This window comes from Herpailurus yagouaroundi, unplaced genomic scaffold (assembly GCF_014898765.1).
Source record: "Herpailurus yagouaroundi ecotype Mexico unplaced genomic scaffold, PumYag 250, whole genome shotgun sequence".
NCBI lineage: Eukaryota > Metazoa > Chordata > Mammalia > Carnivora > Felidae > Herpailurus > Herpailurus yagouaroundi.
The window spans coordinates 1,008,676-1,034,013 of record NW_024412467.1 but is presented as its reverse complement, the minus strand read 5'-3'; the positions used below and the strand labels follow the sequence as shown (position 1 = coordinate 1,034,013).

Genomic DNA, 25,338 nt, shown 5'->3' with positions numbered 1-25,338 from the left:
CCCCCCCCCCCGCCCCAAAGTGGCCATATCTCACGCGGTGGGAGGGACCGCCTGTCACCTGTTTTGCAAACCCGTTTCCTACCCTCAACAGGCCATTCTCAAAAGCCTTGGAAGGACCAGTGTTTCCAGGGGAGTCGGATCTGTAAAGCGAAAGCGCTGAGCCTCAGCCTGACGCGGGGCCCAGGGGCCGGCACCGTGGGAACCTGTCGTTTGTCCCCGAATCTCTTCTCTGGTCTCTTTCTCTTCGGGGCTGAGTCTGTGCGTCCTTGGAGGTTCCGGCTGCCGCTGCAGCCTGTGTCACTGGTTTTCACTCTTACCCTCCGTTTCCCCTCTTAACTGCCTTTTTGCCTCCCCTTGCGTTGCCATCAAAAGGATGAGAACAGGTCATACGCAAACCTGAATTACAGAACGGAAAAATTAAGGTCAAGAAAAGAACCCAGCTGTTTCCAGAGTGTGCGGGAAAACAGGAAGACAGAAGGAGATAGTGGTGCAAAGTACACACACACACACACACACACACACAAACCCACATTTTTGTGCCTAAATAACTGAATCTGAAACTTTAGGATGAACAAAGAGTGATTTCCAATTCTTGACTTCCTGGTGAAAGTCTGTTCAAATCACATGGAGCACATGAATGTCTTTGCTAGGTCAGAGCACTGACTGTTAAAACAAGGGAATAATTACCTCTTCCTCTCCCCAGCCTCTCTTTTAGGTCTCCGGTATGACTCTGGGTTTCTCTAGACAGCTGTCGAGTCCAAATTGTAAAGCAAAGTTGCGGCCGGAGCGCCAGTGCCCAGAGGTTGAGATTTCTCAGAGGAGAAAAAGTTGCAGCGCGTGAATGTCGTAAGCAACCACTCACTGCCTCCTTCCTCACAAAATGAACCATTGACACTAAGTATCCCTTATTAAGCCAGAGAAAGGGTATCATCTCAAAAGAACCAGATAAAGTTATGGTTAAGAACCATTTAAGTTGCTCGCATGTTTCTGGTTTCCTGGGAATACGCAAAAGCTTCCCCCTCCCGACCGGATTGGCCTTTAACCCTCTGCACTGACTTTTTTCACCCACACCTTCTCCAGGAGATTCATGGAAGTAGAAATCCTGATCCAAGAAGACAAAAATGTCCCTGATACAAGTTCTTTCCCTCTTTCTTCTTTTCCTTTCCGTTTCTCCTGCGTTCACAGCAAAGGCTACCAAGAGGAGTAGACGGCCTTTCCAGAGCAGAAAGTGTCAAAGAGAAGAAAATCAAAAACGACAGGGCCATCTGCAGACACCCCGAACTTTAAATGGTCATTGGAGCTTAGGGGCTTGTCCCCAAATCCAGAGAATAAGAATATATGGGGCCCCCCAACAGATGTGTAAGCTTTTCCGCTTTCAGAAGGGGATTCAGAAAACAAATAACACTCGCTAGGGATGGGGAAAAGTGGCTGGAAGAACAGAAATAAAGAAGAAAGATTCCTGGATGTGGATTACAAACACAGGGCGTCGGGCCCTGCTGGACAGGGGCAGAACAGATTCATAAGTGTAATATGTGTTTATGGAGCGCACTAAGCTTCTAGGATATAGGATCTAAGTTCCTAGGATCACAGTACACAAAGTATGCAAAAGTCCGTGTCCTCAAGAGACTCGGCGTGGGGGAGAGGGCGAGGGGAAGGGAACAACGCAGAAAACACAGAGGGGAATAAGCGGGTTATATAATGTATAAGGAAATTGTAGGATATATTAGAAAAGATAGGTTTGAAAGTGTCAGGATTTGTATCATGACCGGGAAGCAGCAAAGACTGCATGTCGCAGTCAGCTACTGCCCCGTAACAAACACACAAAACCCAAACGCATAGAAGACACTCCAGTAAGCATTTATTACTCAAGCGTCTGAAGGTGAATGACCTAAGCCAAGCTTAACCGAAGGCTGTATTTTTGAGCCGCGGGTACACCTCCACTTGGCTCCTCGGCCCCCTGCTGCAGGGGCTCTGGTGAGTTTGAAGCGTGTTCCTTTCGGGACCATGAGTGAAATCGCAGCCGCTCCCTGGAGGGGACGTCCTCTCACGAAGATGGCAAACGTATTTAAAGGCCCTGCTTGACTTGTGTCTAATATCTCATTGACCCAAGTCATCCTCAGGCCCCAGCCCAGAGACAAGGGACAACACTCCATCTCTTGAAGAGGAACTGAGGAGTTAGTTACGAGGCAGAGGACTCGGATAAAGACAGGAATGAGGGGCACCTGGGTGGCTCAGTTGGTTGAGCTTCTGACCTTGGCTCGGGTCGTGATCTCATGCTCTGTGAGTTCAAGCCCCGCTTTGGGCTCTGTGCTGATTTTGAATTTTAGCAATTATTCATCCTTTCCTTTTATCTTAATATTCCATATTAAAAATGAGTTCTCAACGTGTATGAATTCTACACACTTTGAGAAAGAGAAGAGTAGCCCCTGACAGCCAGGAACTGGTCTGACTCTCAGAGCTCAGCCTTAGTGTTGCTAGGAGCTGGCCTGGCATTCCCAGCTAAGCCCTAGGAAATTCCTGTTGAACATAAATAATTTCCAGGGACACCAACCACAGGCAAGGCCACCTTGTGACCTTGACGAAGCAAGATGAAAACAAAACACTGTCCGTAATCATGTCTGAACGCAGATGAAAAGCAATAGCGTTGCGCATGTAACGAAAGTTACCAAACCTCCCCTCCTTCCTGGCTCACAGGAGGGACCACTGCATTTTTTCAAACCCATTTTAGCTCTCGTCTTGCTTTGATCCTCTCACCTTGGAGACAAAAACTGTTAAGGTACCCAGCCATCGAGTAACTGAGTCACTTAATAGGTCACCATATTTTGCCCCCCTCCTTGTAACAAGACAATAAATCCAACTTTGATCAACCACGGTGTGTCCTTCGTAGGTCTTGGCAGGAGATCAATTATCTTGAATTTTGAAGCATTAAATATCACTGAGATGAAGCCAGTTAACTTTTATGAGATACCTTCCCTTCATCCATCGCTTAGCCAGGCTAAGGAAAGATAGATTAAAAAGTTGAACATATTCTCTGCATGTCGTAAGAGTGACAAACTGTTCCGGTTTGCTGTATTTTACCACGCTATGGTTTTGTTTAGATACCGGGTGTCTTGGGCCATGTGATAGTGTTTAATTTTTACTTAGGAACTTTATCAGGGTTTCTTTTGCGATTTTTTCCATCTAATTTTTAATGGTCTGATGCTTTCTTTCATGTAGGAGTTTGTAAACCATCTTCAAACTACATATACCATAGAAGCCAGATATTCTTAGATAAAATTCAAAATCAGATAATTGCTTCAGATTTTGTGCTCCGTGGCTCTTCAGTCCTCGTGAGGTTTTTCGAAGATCCGCTGGCTCATGACAAATGTACTTAAGAATTTTCTAGATATCAAAAGTCACAGTGTCAGTTGCAAGATCGGGACATATTGGAAAGGTCTCATCATCCGAAGAACTTGGTCCGCCCGAACCTTAATAAGGAAAGGCCCGTTATATGAGTTTTTTTAAAACAGTTGGCTTGGTTTCTACCTTAGTTTCCTCATCTGTAAAATGGAGACAGGTGACACAGAGGGGAGTTTTCAAAGAGATCATCTCTACAGTCCCTACAAATTGTGTCGTTGTACGCGGTATACCCGACCCTTGCTGCCTGGTTCATAGTAAAGTGAAAACAGGTGACGGCGGAGATTTTATGGGATTATGTGCCACAATTGAGATGCAAATGGCAGAAGGTGAGCAAAGAAGGGAGAAACGAATAGAGGCTGGGGCGCTTGGAAAAGATCTTTGATTTAAACTCTTTCAGCCGAAACACAAAATGGAGAATGACGCCGGGGAGCCTGACTGGCTCAGACGGTAGAGCACGTGACTCTCCATCTCGGGGTCGTGAGTTCAAGCCCCCTGATGGACTAGGATTCTACTTAAAAAAAAAAAAATAGAGAATTGCTTTTCTTTGCGGATTTACGCGAAAGGTACGTGCGAGGTGGGGCTTGCAAAAGGACCTTTTGCCGGAAGGGGGCGCCAGCATCACCTGTGCGCCGGCACCCGCACTGGCGGCTGGACCTCAACTGGGAGACGTGAGGTCACGGCGGCGCGGGGGCGCAGGGAACCGGCCTGCGACCTCCGTCGGGACCGCGGGCCGGAGGGGCCGAGGGGCGGACCCGCGAAGGAAGACGCAGGCTCCGGGACCGGAGTTCCGGGCGGCCGTTCCCCTCAAGGCGATGGGAGCAAATCCACCCTCCGACCCCTCTGTAAAAACGGTTAAATGGGTAAGTTGCAAATAGCCAAAGTTACCGTGTCTGTTTCTTTCCCTACAAGCGCTGCCAACAAGATCGGGCCATCTCTCTCGCAAAGAGCTAAAACCTCGCTGCCCTGGCCGCAGGGGAACCGCCGCGACGAGGATGGGATTCGAACCCACGCGTGCAGAGCACAATGGATTAGCAGTCCATCGCCTTAACCACTCGGCCACCTCGTCACCCGCTGGCGGCGTCTCGGATAAATATTATGTTGCTGTCTCGCGCACAGGTCTATTTTTGTCATTCCCATTGTGTTATTCATGAAGTGGATCCCTTTGCTCCCGGGAAGGGGCCCTCTTACCTTGACAAAGCGAAAAACAAAATAAAGAAGAGACTAACGTCCGGGGGAGGAGGATGTGGACCCGAAGAGAAACAAAACACTCTTCCTAAGGAAACATGGGAGCCTCTGACGGCGGAACGGAGTTAATGACTGCTTTGCTTCTAAAAATCTAACTGGGTTTCGTCGTCCCTCTTAGGGCCCGTACATCGGAACCACCGACTGCATCTATTAGCGCGGGAGATTCCTCGGCAGGATTCCCAGGAGGATGGCCGTCCTGGGCACCATGAGCGCTTCTTAGAAACAGTCACCTCTCCGGGAAGTCCTGGAGGGTGACTGGGCGAGAGCTGGAAGGGAGGCGTGAAAGTCAAACTGTAACCTGTCCCGAATGTCAGGCCAAAGATTTTTGGACTGTACGGAAGGATCGTAGGACCACCCGAGGGAGCTATGTTCTGTGCTGGTTCTATTTGTTTTGTTTGTTTCGTACAGTACGTTTGATTTTTAAAAATTTGCTGTCTTTTTTTTTTTTTTTTTTTTTTTATTGCCTATTTCGATACCCACCGGCCACAGATCCCCGGGAACACGCCGGCAGGTGGATCAGGGGTCTGTGGCAGCGGCCCCAAGGAAGAACACACGCCTCCAGGGATCTTGGGGAATCTCAGTTAAAGGGGTGTTTTTAAAGACCTTATTCAAACAAACATGCCTTCACGTTTCACCTCTGTCTGCCAGATTGTTGACGAAACACAACAGTCTTTCATGATTAAAAACAAAAACAAAAAAACCGTCAACAACCTTGGTACAGACAGAATGTAGAGCAACATCTTCGAGGCCACGCAAGCCTCATATGGGATATAAGCCAAATCTTGGACAACTGAAAGAGGACGTCTGTATCTCACAGCACTCACAAAAATTAACAGGAATTGGATTAAAGACATAGATATAAGACCAGAAACCATAAAACTCCTAGAAGGAAACATAAGGCGGAAAACTCCTTGACATTTATTTCAGCAACGATTTTTTTGGACAAGACACCAACAGCACAAACAACAAAAGAAAAAAATCAACAAGTGGGACTAACGCGTCTGCGGGGCAAAAGGCATCGAGAAAATGAGAGAGCAAACTGTGGAATAGGAGAAAATATTTGCAAACCATATATTGGAGGAGGATTTAATACCCAAAATAGAGGAAGAACTCATACAACTCAAGTCCTATTTAAAAATGGACATAACAACAATCAAGTCCTATTTAAAAATGGCCAGAGAGCCATATAGACATTTGCGTGGACCAGACTGGCACCATCTCGGACAGATCTGCTATGACGGCCACCCCGGGACCTGAAGCCTTCCTGAGCATGGCCCCCAGACACACTCCCCCCTCCCCCCCCCCCCCACACACACACACATTCTTTCTGTCCAACCCCACCCCGATAAGTACACCTTCGGGCACAATGTCCTCAGTCAGCTCTGGAGATACAACTGTGAGTCTCCAACATCTCCTCCAGGAAGTCCTCCCTGTGTGCTCCCAGCCCCCAAGGCTATAAAAGCAGGTCTCACAGGAGGTGGGGTCACCCAAGACACGCATCTGTCCCTAAATCCCCTTGAGAAACCATTTCTCCTCCAACTAGACTTGTCGGCCTTTCCCTTCCGTCTTCCTGCTCCCTGGGCTTCTGGACGTCGTTTTGTGTAGACCTCCCTTTTATGGAACATTTCTCCAAAGAAAGCATCTAACTGGCCAACCTGTTCAACATCGCCAATAATCGGGGAAATGCAAGTCAAAACCACAAGCACCCACATCCGTTAGAATGGCTATCATCATCAAGTCAATAGATAACAAGTGTTGGTAACTCTGTGGAGAAAAGGGATCCCTTGGCAGTGCATATAATACAACAGGTAAAAGGCACAAAGTTGTCACTGTTTTTAAGTTTAAGTGAGTGACGAATTCTAAAATGTTGCGGGAAAGAAAAAGAATTTATCTGGGCTTGGGAGTGTCAGGACGGGAATTGTAAAACATGATGTAAAGAAAGATAGATAAAGGAAAACTATAATCACTAAGACCTGGAAGGAATGTTCCCAGTGGGAAGGTCCCAGCAATTCCTCTCAATAGAGCACTTGGTGACTAAGCAAAAGGAAAAAACGAGCTACCTGCAAAGTATGAGTCCTAGGAGAAGGCCAGAGCCAGACGGGTCTCACTCTGCTTTGGGATCTCTAGGGTCTTTGAAATCCAGTGCGGTAGACATATTTTTTGTGTAATTCCTTCCATTGAGTGTGGGCTGGACCTAGCGACTTGCTCCTAACATACAGCACACAGTAAATGTGACAGGATGTCACTTGCGTGATTAGATGACACCAGAGCGTGGTTTCCAGCTTACCCAAACGTTTGCCCTATTGCTGTCTCAGCCTGCATGCTTTGAGAAAACAAGCTGTCGTGTTGGTAAGATCCATGAGGCAAGGAACCACTGACGGACTCCAGCCACCAGCCAGCCAGCCACTGAGGCCCTCGGTTCCACAACCTTTGAGGCACTAAATCCTGCAACACATGTGTGAGTTTGGAAACGATGGGATCCTTCCCCACTTGAGATTTGAGGTGACTCCAGTGCAGCCAATACTTTGGATGCAGGTCACAAAAGACCGGGAAGCAGAAGACCCGGCCACGTTGACCCTAGAGACCCACCGCAACTGTTAGACGAAGTGTATCTTGTTGTAAGTGCCAATCTGTGGCAATCTATACAACAAATAACCCACAGAGTCAGGAAGGCCTGACGGCCCTGAGATCCCGTGGCAGCGAGGGAATGCCATCGAGAAGGTAAAAGCACAAGGGACCATAAGATTGCCAGATCCGGGTTCAAATGCTAAGCATTACACCATGGAGCCCTTACAGAAGAGTGTCTATTGAAGAAAAGACGTGTCTGGAAGCTGGATGCATATTTTACCTTTGGAAAAAAGTCCTGATCAATAGAATCAATCTAAAGAGCATTAATAGATACTTGCCATTCGTTAACAGAGGCTGTGGTAGTCTGAGTCATGCATTCTAACATAGACCCACATCCCAATCCCCAGAACCCATGAATACATTACCTTACCTGGGAAAAGACACTTTCTAGATGCGATTACATCGAGGAGTTTGAAATGAAGAGATTATCCTGGATTTTCCAAGAGCACCCAAAGCAAGGTCAGACTTAATCATAGGAAATGTGACCACAGAAGCAAGAGGTGATCTGGGGAAGAGACCTCTAGAAGCTGAAAATGGCAATGAAACAAGCCTCTTCCCCGAAGTCTCCAGAAAACCTGCTGACACCTTGATTTTAGACTTCTGATCTCCAGAGCTGTAAGAAGGGTGATTCGTGTTGTTTTCAGCCACTAAGTACGCGGTAATTTGCTACGGCAGCAAGGGGAAACTAATACAGAGGTTCTAAAACATGACCATGACTGGGGCTTAATAGGCATGAAGAAGTTTTGCAGGGCTTTTTCCGGAACACTGTTTAGAGGCCAGAGGAGTTTATAGAGGCTCTTCTCTTGCTGTCATTGAGATCACTGGAAGATGTGCTCGAACTAAGGACAGGAGAGTCAACGGAAGGATCCCATGCCTAGCGGGTTAACCGTCACACCACGGGATCTCTGTATAACAAACCTTCAAGGGAAGACGCGTATCCCCTTGAGTCTGGTCACTTGATCTTCAAGATGTTCGTAAATTCAATCTAAGGAACATTAAGAGAGAGCCTCTTGTCTAGAGAAATTGGAAAGGGGTGGCTGGGGTCTCACTCCACGGCTTGGACATTTTCAAGGTCAGCGTTAGCCTCCAGAACATTTGTGTGAACTGCGGGGGAGAAAAGGGGGGGGGTGGTGTCTGATACGTGAGCCGTTAGGGCCTTAAGACTAAAGAGGATCAGGTTGACATTCAGGAACCCAGGGAGACCAGAATGCTTTCCACGAGGACACAAAGTACTTCGCTTCTAGTAAGTCTGAGAAGAGAGTAAGGAATCACAGGAGGCTCTTCTGGGGAAGAAAGCTCAAGTGTAAAGTTCATGCCCCCACACACAGCAGGATGCACTGGCAAATTGAAACCTGGGGACAGGCGACCAAAACCAAAGCAGGTCCCACCGAGATTTGAACTCGGATCGCTGGATTCAAAGTCCAGAGTGCTAACCATTACACCATGGGGCCACCACACATGGGTTTTGAGGGAATATCTATGAATATTAAATGCAGGGCTTGTCATTCTATTCAGCATGTTATGGACTACAGTATTTATATTTTTTAAATATCAGTGGGAAATCTGCTATATCCCAGACAGCAGATGCTCCAAAACAAACAGGACAATTGGGGCTCACACGCGTAAACAATGTGAAGACCGAGACCCTGCTGGAACCCAAACCCGGAACTGAGGTCCGGGGTGTGACACAGGAGTACTTAGGGCATCCAGAGGATAACCTGGTTTCCCAATGAAGGGGGGGGGGGGGGGGGCGCGATGCAGAGGGAGACCAGGAAGTTCTGGCAAACCGAACACTGGGGGCAGGTGTCCAGGGCAGTGTCGCCCTGCTAACTGGGATGCTGAGTGCTGAGTGGCCCAGTACACAGGTGTCTCTGGCCAAGTCCAGGTACGGGGTGATTTAAGAGAAGAGAAGATACTAAAAGGTTGACAGGTCCCACCGAGATTTGAACTCGGATCGCTGGATTCAAAGTCCAGAGTGCTAACCATTACACCATGGGGCCGATGACAGCTGTGCCCCCTGGCAAGTGTTTGGAAGCTCTTTGCAGCGAGTCGCATGCGTGTGGTTGGATCTCTGTCCTGAACAGGTGCAGAAGGTCCACGTTCCCTGGATCCAAGGGGGCAACAGACTTGTTCGGCGGGGGGTGGAAAGCTCCACGGAGCTCGTCTTTGCTTAGAATTTTCACCAGGGCCCACAGAGGACTTGAGTGCCAATATTCCTAGAAAAATCAAAACTGTGCATTTCCTGACTACCTAACCTGGACGATGAACGTTTGTCTGCCTATAGGCTTATAGAGGAAAGTGTCAATGCTTAAAATATCTCTTCGGACATGTACTAATATAGAAAACTCAAGAAGAAAAAAAGTTAAAGGTAGCATGGGAATTTAATTTCAAGGATTAAGAAGAACTTCTACATTTCCAAGTAGTTTTACATCCTTCTTTTTGCTTATCCGCTTTCTCTAGTAGATCAATTGCAAGTGTAATAAAAGATTAATTTTTGTTACATTTACTCTTATTTCTGTTGCATATACAGTATTGTGTGTCGGCCAGTTTTATCAATCACCGCAGTTCTTTTTTTCTTAGTAAGATTTAGCCAACGTCTGAAAACAAAGCCAGTGTCTGAAAAACTGAAAACAGTTTTGAAAATTCTCTATCCTGTGCATCCTCTCTACAGTTCTGGCTTCCTAAGTGGAATAAGAGGGCTCCAGAAGGAGGGAAGATTGGAAATCTCCTGTTTGAGATACTGATTGCAAAACACCAAATGTGCTCACGAGTAAAAGAGTGATGCACTGAGTGTGCCCAAATTTCAGATTTCGGATTTCGCTTTCGGAAGTCAGACCCGAGCTGGATAGGGAATTGGAAATAAAAAAATTTTTTTTTAATTAAAATAATTTAAAAAAAAAAAGATTAAAGCCTGGGCGCTTTTCAGCATCGGTATAGTGGTTTCAGAAGAAATCCCTAATGTTTTCCCCAAATCATTTTCAAAAAGTTTCTTCCCCCGCTGTTATACTAAAGGACAGCTACCTGCTTACAGTTTCAAGGACAAAGATAACATTACCCAGGAAAACGGTGTATTTCGTGCTGTTTTGTGTGCTTTGCAGCTTCCAAAGTTGGTCCAGCAGGTGTAACACCTGGAAAGAAAACACTACACCGTAGTCGGCAGGATTCGAACCTGCGCGGGGAGACCCCAATGGATTTCAAGTCCATCGCCTTAACCACTCGGCCACGACTACGCGACTGCTCCCCAGCTGTCTGGATATATTCCCATGAGGAATAATATCTTCCCTGTTTGTAAATTGATTTTCCTGCTGGTCTAACAACTCTGGACCGCCTGTCATCATACTAAAAACAACAAGGTTTTGAATATCGAGACGTTGATAACAGAAGTTATTACAAATTGTAACGTTTGCCTGTCGTGGGAAATACCAAAGCCCCTGCGGACTTCGCATTCAATCCAACAGGTGCGGGGGTACCCAACTCAGAGATTGAGTTACAAGGGACCAAAGGGAAGCAAAGACAGGAAGCAGGTGTTTGTCCCAAACTCCCTTGGGGATTCTTACACCTCCAGATCTGGTCCACTCCCTTTTTCTAAAATTTGAGGTTGAGCCAAAGAAGGGTGCCAAGGAGATAGCAGAGGATGGTTTCGATCCATCGACCTCTGGGTTATGGGCCCAGCACGCTCCCGCTGCGCCACTCTGCTCCCCACGCCAAGCTGGCTTTTCAAATTTAAATTTCAAGGCAGTAAATTTTGGCGCCTTCTTACTTATGAGATGTCTGGATGCTTTTCAGCGATTGCCTCCAAGACTGAGAAAGGATACCCCCGGCCCCGTGCACTGCCACGCTCCGCCCCTCAAATGCCAGCGGCTTACAATTCGCCCCGGAAAGACCGACCGGTTGAGGTCGGAGTGCACGCCAGCTCCAGCAGGATGACGTCTCAGGTCATGGGGAAAACCAAACGCATGCCAACTGGCATCATTTATAAGCTGAAATTGCAAAAGGAGGGCTTGCTTTGATCTTTCTCAGCCAAACGGGGATACAAGAAACACTGTTACTTTAAGGTACTTTTAGCTTGTAAGTTTTCGGTCAAAATGTTTTCACCCGCGCGCTGGGTAAAACGTAAACGCTGCATTGGCCGGGAATCGAACCCGGGCCTCCCGCGTGGCAGGCGAGAATTCTACCACTGAACCACCAATGCTCCGCGTGTTTTTGCCCCCTTTTTTGTCCTTATAGCTACAGTTATACAGTCTCTGGAAAGTAGAGCAATGAGATTGTACACTTTTTCCCTAGGATTTTTCTAAACCCAATCAAAGAAAAAATTATACCTAAACATTCTAAGAAAACCTGTGACTTAGAAGTGAAACTGCTGATATGCGGCCCTTGGAGGCTTTTGAAGGTGAAAAACAAGTATAAATACCCAACATATATATAAAAATGTCTTTTCTCCATCCCCCGCTTCCCCCCTTACATCGTTAATGAAAACAAATTCCAAAAATCTCTCCGTTAGGATGCAAGCCAATTCGGTTAATTACTGGGTCAAAGCGCTCAATTCGAGGTTGAAACAAGTTACCACATTTTGGAAAAAAGACCTATCGTCACTCTGCCGTGAAGACCCAAGTTTGTGGAAGAAGGTTATGGTCATCAGACGCGAGAATAGTACAGAAAATGCTGGAAGTAGGAATTCTCCCGAATCCTATCCCTTACACACATCCCCGTGACTTGCCCTTTGGAGGGCGGCCACTGGCCGCCGAGGTCGGTGTGGGGCTGGGGAACCAAAAGCCAAGCGGGACCTGGAAATAAATAGAAGTTATATCCCTTGCTTTTGAGGACTTTTCACTTGTCTGGAGAAAAAGCCAACACAGAGAAAACCATTGACGATCCATGAAAATTATCTTTACCAAAGTGAGCCTCGAGTTTGGTTTTCTGGGAGGTAATGGGCTCTGATAGTCCGGATGATACGAAGCATGTGAGAGCCAGCTTTTCACATGCCTCTATCTCCTTCCGGTCTCTATCTCTTTGCACCTTGTCTTCAGAATAGAGAACTCACAGTATTTACTTGGCAGGTGTGATTAGGCCGCTCTGAAGGGGAGGAAGCTCCAACAGCAAATTGATCTTCAAGTAAGAATTGGGGCCATGAAATAGGTTTCTCCAAACAGGAGAAATAGGTTTGAAATAGGTTTCCCTAGCAACAGAAGAAAACAGAACTGCACAGCATGAGACATAAAAATCAACCTGATCAAGTCACGTAGTGCCTTCGTTCTTGTTTACTCGTGCCTAAAGGGTGCCTACATTCCTCCAGGGGCGTCGAAGGTAAATTCAGAGGATGGCCATTAAAGCGGTTTGAAAAACAACATAAAACCACCCGTCAAATATTAGTTACTGGTTTCTATTCCATGTAACTTTCTAGTGAACCTTCGAACGTCAGAAATTTTACCGTATTTCTATCGGAAGCAGATATCTTCAGTATAACACACATCACTGGTGTTCATGTCAGTGGGGCTGTGTCCCCCCAGGCTGTCAGTTAGGCTCTGACAGGAGGCCTGGAGGCCAGCATGGAGGAAGCCGTTACCGGCCAGGGGAACGAACACGTTATGCAACTTGATCCAGTGGAGTTTTCGGGCTCATACGGTCCAGTTTTGTTTTCTTCTGTTGCTGGGATTTGGAAAAGGCCAGAGGCCTGTCCGGGCCCAATGCCCCGAGAAGCCCCATCACGCGGGGGCCGAAGGGAGGAGCCATGGCAGGGAGCCCCCGAGCAAGTGAGGAAGAAATAGCAAAACTCTGCTTCCCACCCCCAAGGAATACATATTCGGCCCCTGAGTTAACAACTGTCAATAAAAAAAAAAAAAGAAAGAAACACAACCCCCCATGGGCAGTTCCAGCGCAAACCTCCCTGCTCGCTCTCCCTGCTCGCTCTTGAGTGCTCGCTCTCTCCCTTCCCCCTTCCCCCTCCTCTCCCCACCCCCTTTTCTCCTGCTCTCACTTCTCCACAGTGTACTTTCCGCTTTAATAAACTTTCCCACTCCTGTGCTACTTGTCTGCCCTTGAATTCATTCTGGTGACCAAGACCGAGAACCTTCGGCGAGGCCCATGGAGCTGGCTGAGGCCAGGCCCAGGCTCACCTGGCAACAGAATCAGGCAGCAAACAAGGGAGAACATTCCTTTCAGAGGAAAGGGCAAGGACAAAGGCCCTGTCCCGGGAAGGAGCGACACGTATTTGAGGAACGAAAGGCCTGGGCGACAGACGCTGGGTTGTTTTGTTTTAAGGAGGAGGATAATCAAGACAAGATCTGTGTGTACAGACATGCGCCATAAGGACTCGGATTTCACGGAACACGAGGAGATCTGGGACGAGGTCCCTGTCAACACCCAGGGCAAGAGATGTTGATGGAAGAAAAGAGGTCCTGGTGGAACAGAGAAGGAGATGGGCTGTGACGTTTTAGGAACTCACACTCAGTGGGACTCCTGCTCAGACCTGGGAGTGAGGAAAAGGACATCCCCAGGATGGTTCTAGATTCCTGGTTGGGTGGGGGCGGGGCGGGAATGAAGCAGAGAAGGAGGCACACCCTGTTGCAGGCAGCCGGGCGAAGGAACAGTCCAGAAAGCAACCAGAGCAGAAAGAGGGAAACAGAAGACTGTGCCTCCCCCGACGTGGTGACTGTCCAAGAGAGTGTTTCCATGAAACCTTTCTTTAAAGAAGGTTGCAAAGGACGCACTGTCCATTGGGGGGGGGGGGGCGCCCCCCCCCTTACATTTTTCTGCTCGGCCTTAGCCCGCCAGGAGAATCACCACGCGTGCCACACAACTCAGATATTCTGTCCTTTCTGTCGTGTTAAAAACAGGACCACGGGCCCAAGATGGAGTCACCTGTGCTAAGCCCAATCGCCACACCGAGACCTAGACTTACCAGTTACTGTGTTAGCATGTCCCAGAAATGGAATCTTAAACCAGTCAGCGAGAAATCCCTGGGTCAGCACGAGGTAGGTAACCTGCGTGATAGACGCCCGTCATCCCGTAAAGCAACGGGACTCTGCCTGAACCAGCCTGTGTTATGCTAGTATAACTTCCTCGTTCCCAGGCCCTTCCGCCTAGAAGAGTCTCATTCTGTACAGCTCCCTGGAGCTCCTTTCTCTCTACTACAGAGGATGCTGCCCCGGGCTTGAAAGGTTGAATAAAGTCAGTAAGATCTTCAAAATTGGCCCAGTAAATTTTTTTAACAGTCACAACTCCTGGGAGGCCTCTCAAAGTCACCTACTGGGTATACCTTGGAGGGAAATCGCCTTGCTTCTTTACCCTAAAAAAGGTTATGTGCAGTTGACCCCGACGTGATTCGAACACGCAACCTTCTGATCTGGAGTCAGATGCGCTACCGTTGCGCCACGAGGCCACGGGGAAAGGGCCCTTTATCTGCCAAATTAGGATTTAAATAATCCTGTCTCCTCTCCTCCAGATTCTAAAGATTTTCTTCTGTTGATGGGTGGATTGGATCAGCTTTCTCCCCACTACCCACAGCTTGGCTAATGCCTTGCTAAGAAAGTAAAGGAATTGACCACATTAAATATTAATACAAAAACCCAAATGCTCCCTTCTCAGGAAAACTCAGTGCTTTCTCAGGCTCAGTCTTTCCAACTCTTCAGAATTCTCCTGTTTTGAGAACTCTCCTGTGCTTACTATTTAGATCCGCAGTGAAACAGGAATCATGATGGCAAAAAAAACTTGGCAAAACTGCTTTACCCGTCATTCACAAGACTTCTCCCTCTTCTGAAACAGACTCCTGGCCCGGCACCGGCCCGCCTCCCTGCCTTTCTCAGCACCCGCCAGGCCCACCCCGACCTGCTGAAAAGCTGCTGGGTCTCAAAAGCCCAGCGTAAACGACATCACTCCCGGAAATTCTCCCGGCTCCGGCTCCTCTCCGTCAGAATGTGCAGCCTTCTGGTCTGTATAGTTTGTACATGAGCAGCAACTCAAATCCGGTGGCTATATCGCGAGCTCTTCCCCCTTTTTAGTAGCCTGTGCTTGATCTTCCTACAGTGAGTCTCAAAACGCGGTCCCCTGAAGCAGAGCATCAGTTTCAGCTAGGAACTTGCTAGAAAGGCACATCTTTGTCCACGCCCCAGAACTACCGAAGCGGGGACTCTGGGGGTGGGCCTCTGCTGCCCGTATGTCAACAAGTTCTCCAGGAGATTGCGATTGGGGGAAAGGCGGAAAATCACTGCTCCGGCCTGGAGATCATCCCCTTCCAGGATGGAGGGTGGACAATGTCTGAGCCAGCAGGGGCCGCCACAGCTAAGTGCCACAGATCGGGTGCTTTAAGCAACGGATTTATTTTCTGGCATTTCCAGCGACTACGAACCCAAGATCGACCCTGTCAGCAGGTCTACTGATGGCTGTCTTTTCCCGGTATCTTCACTGGGTCTTTCCTCTGTCGTGTCTGTGTCCTAATCTCTTTTTAGAAGGACACCAGTCCCGTTGGATCAGGGCCCACCCATGTGACCTTCCCCTGCTTTGTCGAGGTCTTTAAAAGCCCCACCTCCAGATACAGTAACATCCTGAGGGGCTGGGGGTTAGGCCTTCAACATTGTGAAGGGGGGCCGGTGGGACACACAGCTCTGCCCCTGACTTGGAAGTTTCCAGATGGAAGCCCCTGCTGACAGTTCCTGAGCCCCGCCCTGGGGTGCCAGGATGGAGGGTTCACGGGTAAATGCGACTGCCTCTTTGCTTTTCCCACACTATTTGCTTAGGCCCCCGCTTTCTGGAGTCTGACAACCTCTCTCGGCCTTCCAGATGGCAAGATCTTGTGGCCGTTATCTCCTGTCCCCAACTTGTCCCATTGGAACTTCTATTTTGGAGTTGTTCTGAGAGGGATTCGCGCAGTGCGCAGAAATGAATTCTTGTGTTTATCCCACCATCTCTCCCTGCCACGGTGGTCCCAGGGCACAGGGAGCAATCCGGTTTGGTCTTTGCCTCTCCCGGCTCAGCCCGAGCTCACGGTCCCCTCAGGGCTGTGGCCTCTGCTCCCAGGTGCCGTCCAAATATAAAGCACTGTCTGTTGGTTATTGTCGCTTCACCTTCTTCTCCTCCGCAGTTATCTTGCTGGAAACTTGACAACATTTCTGACCCTGCGGCCCAACTTGTTTCCCCCACTAGACTGTAAGATTTCTTTTTTTGTCCTCGAGATTTTATTTAAATCCCAGTTAGGTAACATACAGAGTGATATTGGTTTCAGGGGCAGAATTCGGGGATTCATCACTTACTCACACCACCCAGTTCTCCTCCCAACAAGTGCCCTGCTGATGACCGTCACCTGGTTCACCCACCCCCCCCCCCACCTCCCTCCATCAACCTCTGGATGGTTCCCTACAGTCAGGAGTCCAGACTGTCAGACTTCTGAGGCCTTGGAAACGCCTTGCCTTGCAATAATGATTTCACGATGTTGCAGTCACAGCGCCAAGATGATTTTCCTTCCCCAAATGTTCCCCACACACCCCCTCGCGCCACGGGAGGACCACGTGGCCTAATGGATAAGGCGTCTGACTTCGGATCAGAAGATTGAGGGTTCGAATCCCTTCGTGGTTGCTGCGGGGCTCGCTTATTACACTCCAGGCCCTTGCTGCTGTCTTCTCGGTTCAGTCCGTGAACAGATTCTTCTCCTTCTGACGCTAACCTGATAGTTTTACCCCCCACCCCCTCCTCCCAGGTCTCCTCCACACCCCCGCCTCCGTTTGCGACCCCGCTGCCCTCCCCGCGAGTGACTGGCCCTCGATGTCGCTCACCCCCTCTTCTGGTCGGCAGCTGCCCCCGGGAGCTTCTCGGAAACGCGGACCTTGCCGGCCCGTCCCCGTCCCTCTCGGCGGGGCGCCCGTCCGGGAGCCCGGGTTCCCAGCCCGGCTGCAGGGGGCGCTCTCCGGCCCCCCGCGACCGCTCGGCGCCCCGCCCCAGACCCCGCCCCGCGCTGCTGAGCGCCCGCCCACCTGCACCCCCGGGAACGCGGGAAAGCGAGGCGGCCCTGGGCACCCCAGGAAAGACCGGAGGCTGGGGAAGGCAGGAAAGAGGTCACGCTCGACGGCAGCCTCTAACAAATGTAGGCAAGGGGTAGGATTAGAAGACCCACCACCGTCCGCAATCCCCAGAGGAGTAAGAGACTCAGCAAAGAGCATTAAGGATCTTAAAACCCTTAACAGGGTTAGCGGGAAACAGCACGCGCGTGGTGGTAAAGGACCACCCCCAAGGTTCCCTGCTAATTGCAAAGGAGAAGAAAGCTCGGAGGGGACCGCTCCGTCTTCCCTATCAGTTGGATGCCCCGACAAATGCCTCTGGATGGGAACTAGGTACTGGAATCAAAACGATCTAATCCATCACTGTGATTTAACTTCTGGTTTAGAGAGCAGGGAGGAATAAATTAAAAGTTGCCTCGGGAGACAGGGAGACAGAGTCAGAATGTGAGACGTTTTAGAAGATAACCGGCTTGGATTTTTTTTTTTTTTTTAAGTCAATGTCAGAACAGCAACAGCAACAGGAAGTTGGGATGCTGTTCTAAACAGAAAGGGACTAAGGAAATGTCGCAAATCAAAGGCAGAGGCTCAGCACCGAGAACCCGCACCTTGTGAGGACGAGCAGACGCTTCCTCGCGTCAGGACTTCCCGGGCTCCCTGGACAGCGTGGCCGGAAAGGAAGCTGAGAAGGTCAGATAGCTCCCACGACGAGGGCCTCTTCTGCCGTTTGTGCCCTTTTTATAGGCCACAAAGTACCTTTTAAGACTTTAAAGGAGGGAAGGGACACAATCAGATTTGCACGCTCAGGTAAAGACATCGGTAGGTGGTGACCCAGCCCGACCTACGCCATCTGCCCCAAACTGCGTCTCTGGTGTTCTCTCTCATCGCTGCCCCTCCCTGGGCCCCTCCAAAATGCAATGTTCCAGCCAGACAGAACTTTCTTCAGTTTCTCTCCTGTTCTGCGAGGTTTCGGTGTAGAACACCATGCACCTTTCCAATTTGGCCAGCTCCCACACATCCTTCAGATCTGAGCTCGAATATGATTCATTCCACATATATTCATTGACTACCCATTTGCCCGTTCAGAGGTAACAAAGGCAGAACCGGAAACTGTCTTCACGCAACTCGGAGTCTAATGAGTGACTCTCCAGGCAACCACCCAAGGTGGTCACGTCTGGGACCTAGCACTGCTCCAATAGGCCACGTGGCTCCCTGGACCTCTCACTTGCCATACCCAATTGTAAATGTTCACTTCTACCATTGTTTACTCTAGAAAGCCCTCAAAGGAGGGGCTATATTTTTCTTGTTCTCCATTGAGTGAGCAGCACCTAGCAGAATGCATGACACGTGATTGTGCTCAGAATAAAATTTTTCAAAGAATGAAGAAATGAACCCATTCAGAGACAAGAGCCTGGAGGTTAAAATACTGCTAAGAAGTTGTTGCAATCACTCCTGTGAAAAACTGTAAGAAGCTGATCTAAGAAAAAGGGCCTGTGGCTCAGGAGGAAGAGCCAGATTTGAGGAAAAAAATTAGGAGGTGGAACTGAAGGCTTGATAATCTACGGGCTGTGGGGAGAGAGTAGAGAAAGGAAGAAAGTTAGGGGGAGTTCTAAGTCTTTGGCTGTGGCTCCCGATAAAATCTGGGTTGTTGAAGGAGGTTCGAGTTTGCAGAGATAGGGTAGAGCATTCATTTTGGGACATAGTGCTTTTGAGATGCCCATGCACGGGCAAAAAGAAATTACCAAGCCGGCATATATTATGAAGCCCAGAAGAAAGGTCTGGGCTGGAGATTATTTTCAGCACATGAGCATGGATTATCAGTCATGTCTTATCCTTCTTCTGTTCACAGAACGGAGCTATTGATGAAGTACAGAATCTCCTATTTGCACACTAATACACCCACGCTCCTACACATACAGATAAGATTGTGATAATAATCGTTGTGTAGTTTCAGAAATGCGGCGATCCTGGGGATCTGTTCTTGCTCTGACGGTGATCTTTGCAAATACGGTTTAACCATCATCCACAGAGTATCAGATACAGTTGTTTCCCCCTTGGGAGAGAAGGCCCCATGCAGTGAAGCAGATTTGACTGCCAGAAATATTTTCTCCTTCCCTACCCCATCCAACGACATTCCATCAGCCGCTTTAAAATCTTTTGAGCTTTACCAAGGCACAAGAGACAGGTTTCCCTGTGGAACATCTTGATGGGTCCCCTTTCTTGAATTTGAACGTGATGGTTACAATAGCAGCTGACAATTTATTGAGCCCTTGCCGTGTTCCAGGCACTGGGTTCGGCGCGTGAAGACATGGGGTGTCTGTGACGACATCTTTGTCCGGTGATTCGCTGAGAATTAATGTCCTACTGCGGCAAAAATACGAGGATTTTTAAAGGATTGTTCGAAGGCAATTCTTTACAGAGGATTATCGCCACAAATCGCTGATTTGCATTCTAGAAAAGACCCAAAAAGCATTCTCAGGTGGCCACGTGCTGGAACGCAGGTTGGGTGAGACTTCTCTGGTGTCATTAGAGGGGATCGTTTGTTTCGTCCTCTTGTGTTACTAAACCCTGAAGTAGCCTAGAATACATGATATATGGTAACATGGAGGAAGTGGGAAGAGAGTGTCACAGTAGCTGTAGTCGTGGCCGAGTGGTTAAGGCGATGGACTAGAAATCCATTGGGGTCCCCCCGCGCAGGTTCGAATCCTGCCGACTACGACGGGCGAGTTTTATATATTTGCTCTTGTACTTGATCTTCAATTACAGCCAACTTTTAAAACCACTAAACACCCGTTCAGACGTTTGCAAGTTACATCAAAATGGAGGAATTCTCACTGACCGCGAAGGAATCCTATTGGATGAGTGAACCGAAACAAAAGAGCCAATAGAACGCTTTCGTTTGAATTCTGAGGTTTCGGGCTTGGAAATCCTGGTGATAGGGACAAAGGAAGTTGGAAGAGAAGATTCCACACATTCATATTTAGAGCGACCTAGTAAGTCTACCACCACCTTTTTCCCTAAGTGTAAATCGCCTTCGTGTGTGTAGGGGCCAGTGGCGCAATGGATAACGCGTCTGACTACGGATCAGAAGATTCCAGGTTCGACTCCTGGCTGGCTCGCCATTTTGGTTATCCACCTCCCCTTTGGAGGTTCACAATCTCCATCTTCCTTAGGCCGCTGCAATTATATATGTAAATATTTTTAAGCCCTTTTAAAATTTTCTTTTGTAATGTGATTTGACACAAAATAACAAAACTGCTAATAAGACACGCCTCAACTGTAGTTCATATTCTTCTTTTGGATATGTAAATTTTCTTCACATCACATCGTTCAATGGTTTTCAAAATCGACTAGTCCTCACATGAGATGATCAATACCAAATAGAAGGAAGACCTTTCAAAGGCATCGAAGTTTCACAAAAAAGAGTATTTCTAAATACCAATTCTTTTCCTCTCTCTCTCTTTTCTTTTTTTTTTTCAAGATTTAATTTTTTAAGAGCAGTTTTCGATTCACAGCAACACTGAGAGGACGGTACCCACGCGTGCCTTCACACGTGCACAGCCTCCCCTGTTACCGACATCCCCCACCAGCGGGGGGACATTTGTTACAACTGAGGAACCTACTTTGATACGTCACAATCACCCAAAGTTCATAGCGGACGTTACAGTTCACCCTTGGTGTTATACATTCTGCGGGTCTGGACAGATGTGTAATGACGCGGATCCATCATTACAGAACCGCGCAGAGTATTTTCCACGCCCCTCCCCCATCCTCTGCGCTCTCTGCCTATTCATCTCCCCCCACCCCACGCCCGGGCCACCACTGATCGTTTAGCGTCTTCGTTGTTTTGACTTTTTTCACAATGTCCTACAGTTGGGATCGTATCATGTGTAGCCTTTCCGCTTGGCTTCTTTAACCTAGTAACAGGCATTTAAGTTTTCTCCGTGTTTTCTCGTGGCTTGGAATCTCATTTCTTTTCATGCTGCGCTATCTTCCATTGTCTGCAGGTCCCACAATTTATTCATTCCATTCACCTACGGAAGGGCATCTTGGTGGCTTCCAATTTTGGCAATTATGAGTACGCTGCTACAAACATCTGTGTTCATGTTTCCGTGTGGACACATATGTCGACTCCTTTGGGCAAATGACCAGGAGGGCAGTTGCTGGATGGTATGCTAAGAGCATGTTTCGTTTTATAAGGAATTACCAAACCCTCTTCCACAGTGGCTGTGCCATTTTGCCTTCCCTTCAGCAATGAATGAGAGTTCCTGTTGTCCCACATCACTGCCAGCATTTGATGCCAGTGTTCTGGACTTTGGACATTTTAAGAGGTGATTTTTAATTTTCATCTCTCTCATCACATGTGATGCGGAGCACCTTTTCATATGTTTTTTAAAAAGGGCCTTAACAGACATCACCGAACATATAGACGGCAGATGGCAAATTTTGTTAGGTTTTTATTTCTATCCTCCTTTCTACATGCATATAATTTAAAGAGTCAAACATCGCACTAGATTTGAAACAGGAATTAACAATCTCATCTTTCCCTCTCGCTGAGCTTTTCGTGCTTTGGGACGAAAAGGACTGTACTTAGCAGAGGATGGTTTCGATCCATCGACCTCTGGGTTATGGGCCCAGCACGCTCCCGCTGCGCCACTCTGCTCCAGGCATGCGCCTCTTCATAATTAACCTTCAGTTTCTGTCTGGTTTGCCCATTCCTCTCGCTGCCTCTGCAATCTGTAGAGTTGGAAAATGGGTTCTCTTTTTTCTCTTTAGAGTAGTAATGATTTGTCTTTTGTAATTCACTAGCCCTGGGCCTGAACTAACGCCCAACAGAAGGGTGAAGAAGAAATGGAAAAGCTTATTGTGGGTATGCTTCTCCGGGGCACGAAGGCGTGATTCGATGTGACACCTGATATTGTGTATTGTGTGAATGTGTACGTTAGATCTGGAACAGAATGCCTGCCTGTAACCCACTGTCGTGTCTTAAAGCCATTCTAAGTTATACAAAATAATAGATTCTGATGCAGGAAACGTGCTTGCACTTTCCCCTGTGCTGTGGTGTGATGGTTCATAATCTTTGGGGGGGGGGGGGGCGACGGAAGTCTTGAGCCCCAGGTGAGAGGAAAACGCACATTCCCGCACATATACTTTACATTGACTTTCAGAGGGTTCGCAGAACTTCCAGCCCCGAAGACTTTCTCTGAATTGGTGCTTCACTCCCTACAGACTCAATCTGACAAACAAAAACGTTCAGGTGTTCTCGCGTCTGGAAAGGAATTGACCTCTCCTGTGCCTCGAAGTGGTAGGGAATCGCAGAGAGCCAAGGATGGACGGCCTGGCAATGCGATCGCCCCGGTCTGGAAAGGCTGGCCCATGTGTGGAGCGGGTGAGCGAAGGTCGCCTACTAGAACCGGTCGTCTGGGAACACCTGCTAAGCTTGCGAAGTTCGGAGGGACCTACAGATGAAGAGATGGGTCCGCCAGCACGGAAGTGAGCGTGTGGAGAGAAGGCAGGGAGGGTTGGGAATATTAAGGGACGAGCCGGTGAAAAGTGAAATCGAGAACGTTTGCAGTGGGTCTCTGTGGGCCCCCGGATGCAGTAACAATATCGTACGTTCCTGCGTATGCTCGCCTTTTATTTACATTTTAAGGGTATTTTAAGGGGGGGATCCAAGGCCGGAGAAAGCACCTTCCTACACCCCCATCCGTCTCCCTTCTCAGACCAGAGCCTCCCCCAGAGACTAAAACTACTGACCCCGACGTGATTTGAACACGCAACCTTCTGATCTGGAGTCAGACGCGCTACCGTTGCGCCACGAGGTCCTCGAGGGGCCGCGGGGTTTCTTTACCTGTCAACCTGATCCGTGGAATCGATTTTTCCGCACCCGGTGAGGACCGCGCGGGTGGAACGCGGGCCCTCCAATCACTCCCCGACTCTGCGTCCCAGTTGCTTCTACTTGACGGTCCTTCCTTCTCTATTTCACTCCTGGTTTTCTCCATCTTTATAAAAACAAACAAACAAACAAACAAAAAACAAACACGTTTGCGCGAGTTTTGTTGTTTTTGTCTTTTTTAGAAATATGGCTATTGAAGGTCGGTCGCTCCGGACAGGAGTGGGGGGGAGACAGCAAAGAAAAATTGTGTTCCCCACCCCCGCCCAAGTCAGAGGTGCCACCAAGGCGGGCTTGGGATCTGTTTCCCGAGTTGCTCGTAGGTTCCCGCGGTGTTTCGGGGAGGCAGGGGGCGGAGGCTGACGCGGGGCGGCCCGCGGGGACCCGAGACGCACCTGCCGGCGGATCACGGCGTCCCTGCCCCCACCCCGCGCCCCCTGTTCTCCTGCGCGGCGGGGAGACGCGATTGCTTTCCCGCTGCCAGGGGTCCTTCAAAGTCTCTCACTGGGTCTCAACCCGCCCCCGAAAAAGAGCAAGAACTCTCTTCCTGTGTGAGCAAGTAGGCCTTTCTGGCGCCGGGGGTTGGCTGGTGAAAGCACCTGTCTTGAAAGTTGGAGACCCCGCTTGTGCATCTCAGGGAACGTCTTCTGCAGACCTGAAATCACGCAGACCATCTATCTCCTCAAAGAGCGAGAGGTGTCTCTGAACTCCCAGAAAAGGACGTGCGGGAAAGTGATCCCCATACCCTTCTCCGGAAATTAGGGTTTCCCTTTCTTAATCTTGAAAAATGGGTCCAGCGCCCCGGTGCGGGCTGGGAGTTGTAAAGGACCCTGGATACAGGACTGAAGGACCTCGCAGGTAGCGGTGCACCCTTGATAGGTTATGTCCAGGTGCAGTCACTCCGTGGGGTGGGGGGACGAGATTAGGGACCTGGGTGAGGGATATGCTGGAGCCCGCCTCATTGGGAGGTGAGGTGAACCAGGCTTTCAGAAAACAAACCTCCAAAGGTTCGGTAGAAGCTGAGGCCACTTAGGAAAAGAAATGGGGGTACAGGTGCGCTGCTGGCAGAGAATTCAGTGTGGCCATAGCCGACTGAAAGTTAAAAGTTATGCTTTCCTCCGCTACCTATACAACGGGGATAATGTTAGTAGTGCCCACCTCCTAGGCTGGTGTTGATAAATGCAATGTGCTCGAAACGGGCTTATATATTCACATATGTTTAGAACGACGCCTACCGGACAGCATGAGCTCTCAGGAAAGGTTAGTGTAGGCGACACCGGTTGGCTCAGCGACAAGAGCACGTGACTCTTGATCTAGGGGTTGTGAGTTTGAACCCCGCGGTCGGTGCAGGGGATATTTTAAGAGTAGATAAACTTTAAAGAAGTAGATGGTCCTGCGATTACTACCCCTATGAAGTTTGCACGCTCACAGCCTGGTTTGCCGGAGACCGGAGGTGAAATTCACACGTGTCCACTGCTACTTTCCTCCACAGATTGGGAGTTCCGTGTCATCACACAGAATTAAATGCATTGGCTTATTTCGGGTGTTAGAAATACTCCTTAAAAAAAAAAAAATAAGTAAAATCAGGGGGGAAAAGTAACATTGTTATCATCCCAAGTTACCGCAAAAATCAGAGGGGGCTGCAGATGAGTGTGTGAACTAACTCAGACCCCGCGCCTGAAATTTATGAATGTCTGTTTCTTATTTATTTTTGGCAGCTGAGACTTAACACTCAGTGACACACTTCAGCTCATAGAAGTTTCCTCGTTCATGTATTTTAGTTCGTGTTTAATGCTCATTCACAGCACAGCTGATTTCTGTCTGGTTGTTTATAATCCATTTTTGCTAATATTGGAGGAATTCAGGATCATATTTTAAAATGAAATTGTTATCCATTCTCCCTAGCAAGTTCCCAGAGCTCCAAGCTGCTTCTCCCTCTTGCCTTGTTTTGCTGCCTGGGTAGCCTTTTCTTTCCCAAAGCGGGAGGCCCACGATCCCAGGCCTTATAGTCGTGATTTTGCTAATTACCTTCTTCCGACATGAGGCTCAGGCAAGAGAGTTTTCAGGGCCTCTCAAAGCTGCAGTCTTAGCATCGAATCACCCTTACTGTTTGTTATGATCCTGAAGCATGGTTCTGATAGCTGGCTTTGTCTTTGTGTCCATGTTTTCTGTTTCTTCCTAGTATCTGGT

The 25,338-nt window shown here is 48.6% G+C and overlaps 12 non-coding genes across 12 annotated transcripts; 3 read left to right on the top strand and 9 right to left on the bottom strand.

Moving 5' to 3' along the window:
* Window positions 1-4,383: 4,383 nt before the first annotated feature.
* Window positions 4,384-4,465, bottom strand: TRNAS-GCU (transfer RNA serine (anticodon GCU)). The gene has a single exon. It is a non-coding gene; the product is annotated as a tRNA-Ser (tRNA).
* Window positions 4,466-8,651: 4,186 nt separating this feature from the next.
* On the bottom strand, window positions 8,652-8,723 carry TRNAQ-UUG (transfer RNA glutamine (anticodon UUG)). The gene has a single exon. It is a non-coding gene; the product is annotated as a tRNA-Gln (tRNA).
* Window positions 8,724-9,200: 477 nt separating this feature from the next.
* TRNAQ-UUG (transfer RNA glutamine (anticodon UUG)) lies at window positions 9,201-9,272 on the bottom strand. The gene has a single exon. It is a non-coding gene; the product is annotated as a tRNA-Gln (tRNA).
* Window positions 9,273-10,420: 1,148 nt separating this feature from the next.
* Window positions 10,421-10,502, bottom strand: TRNAS-UGA (transfer RNA serine (anticodon UGA)). Its single transcript has one exon. It is a non-coding gene; the product is annotated as a tRNA-Ser (tRNA).
* A 395-nt stretch (window positions 10,503-10,897) lies between these two features.
* Window positions 10,898-10,969, bottom strand: TRNAM-CAU (transfer RNA methionine (anticodon CAU)). The gene has a single exon. It is a non-coding gene; the product is annotated as a tRNA-Met (tRNA).
* A 424-nt stretch (window positions 10,970-11,393) lies between these two features.
* TRNAG-GCC (transfer RNA glycine (anticodon GCC)) lies at window positions 11,394-11,464 on the bottom strand. The gene has a single exon. It is a non-coding gene; the product is annotated as a tRNA-Gly (tRNA).
* Window positions 11,465-14,578: 3,114 nt separating this feature from the next.
* TRNAW-CCA (transfer RNA tryptophan (anticodon CCA)) lies at window positions 14,579-14,650 on the bottom strand. Its single transcript has one exon. It is a non-coding gene; the product is annotated as a tRNA-Trp (tRNA).
* A 2,116-nt stretch (window positions 14,651-16,766) lies between these two features.
* Window positions 16,767-16,839, top strand: TRNAR-UCG (transfer RNA arginine (anticodon UCG)). The gene has a single exon. It is a non-coding gene; the product is annotated as a tRNA-Arg (tRNA).
* Window positions 16,840-19,891: 3,052 nt separating this feature from the next.
* TRNAS-AGA (transfer RNA serine (anticodon AGA)) lies at window positions 19,892-19,973 on the top strand. The gene has a single exon. It is a non-coding gene; the product is annotated as a tRNA-Ser (tRNA).
* Window positions 19,974-20,301: 328 nt separating this feature from the next.
* TRNAR-ACG (transfer RNA arginine (anticodon ACG)) lies at window positions 20,302-20,374 on the top strand. The gene has a single exon. It is a non-coding gene; the product is annotated as a tRNA-Arg (tRNA).
* Window positions 20,375-21,846: 1,472 nt separating this feature from the next.
* Window positions 21,847-21,918, bottom strand: TRNAM-CAU (transfer RNA methionine (anticodon CAU)). Its single transcript has one exon. It is a non-coding gene; the product is annotated as a tRNA-Met (tRNA).
* A 1,090-nt stretch (window positions 21,919-23,008) lies between these two features.
* On the bottom strand, window positions 23,009-23,080 carry TRNAW-CCA (transfer RNA tryptophan (anticodon CCA)). The gene has a single exon. It is a non-coding gene; the product is annotated as a tRNA-Trp (tRNA).
* Window positions 23,081-25,338: the final 2,258 nt, after the last annotated feature.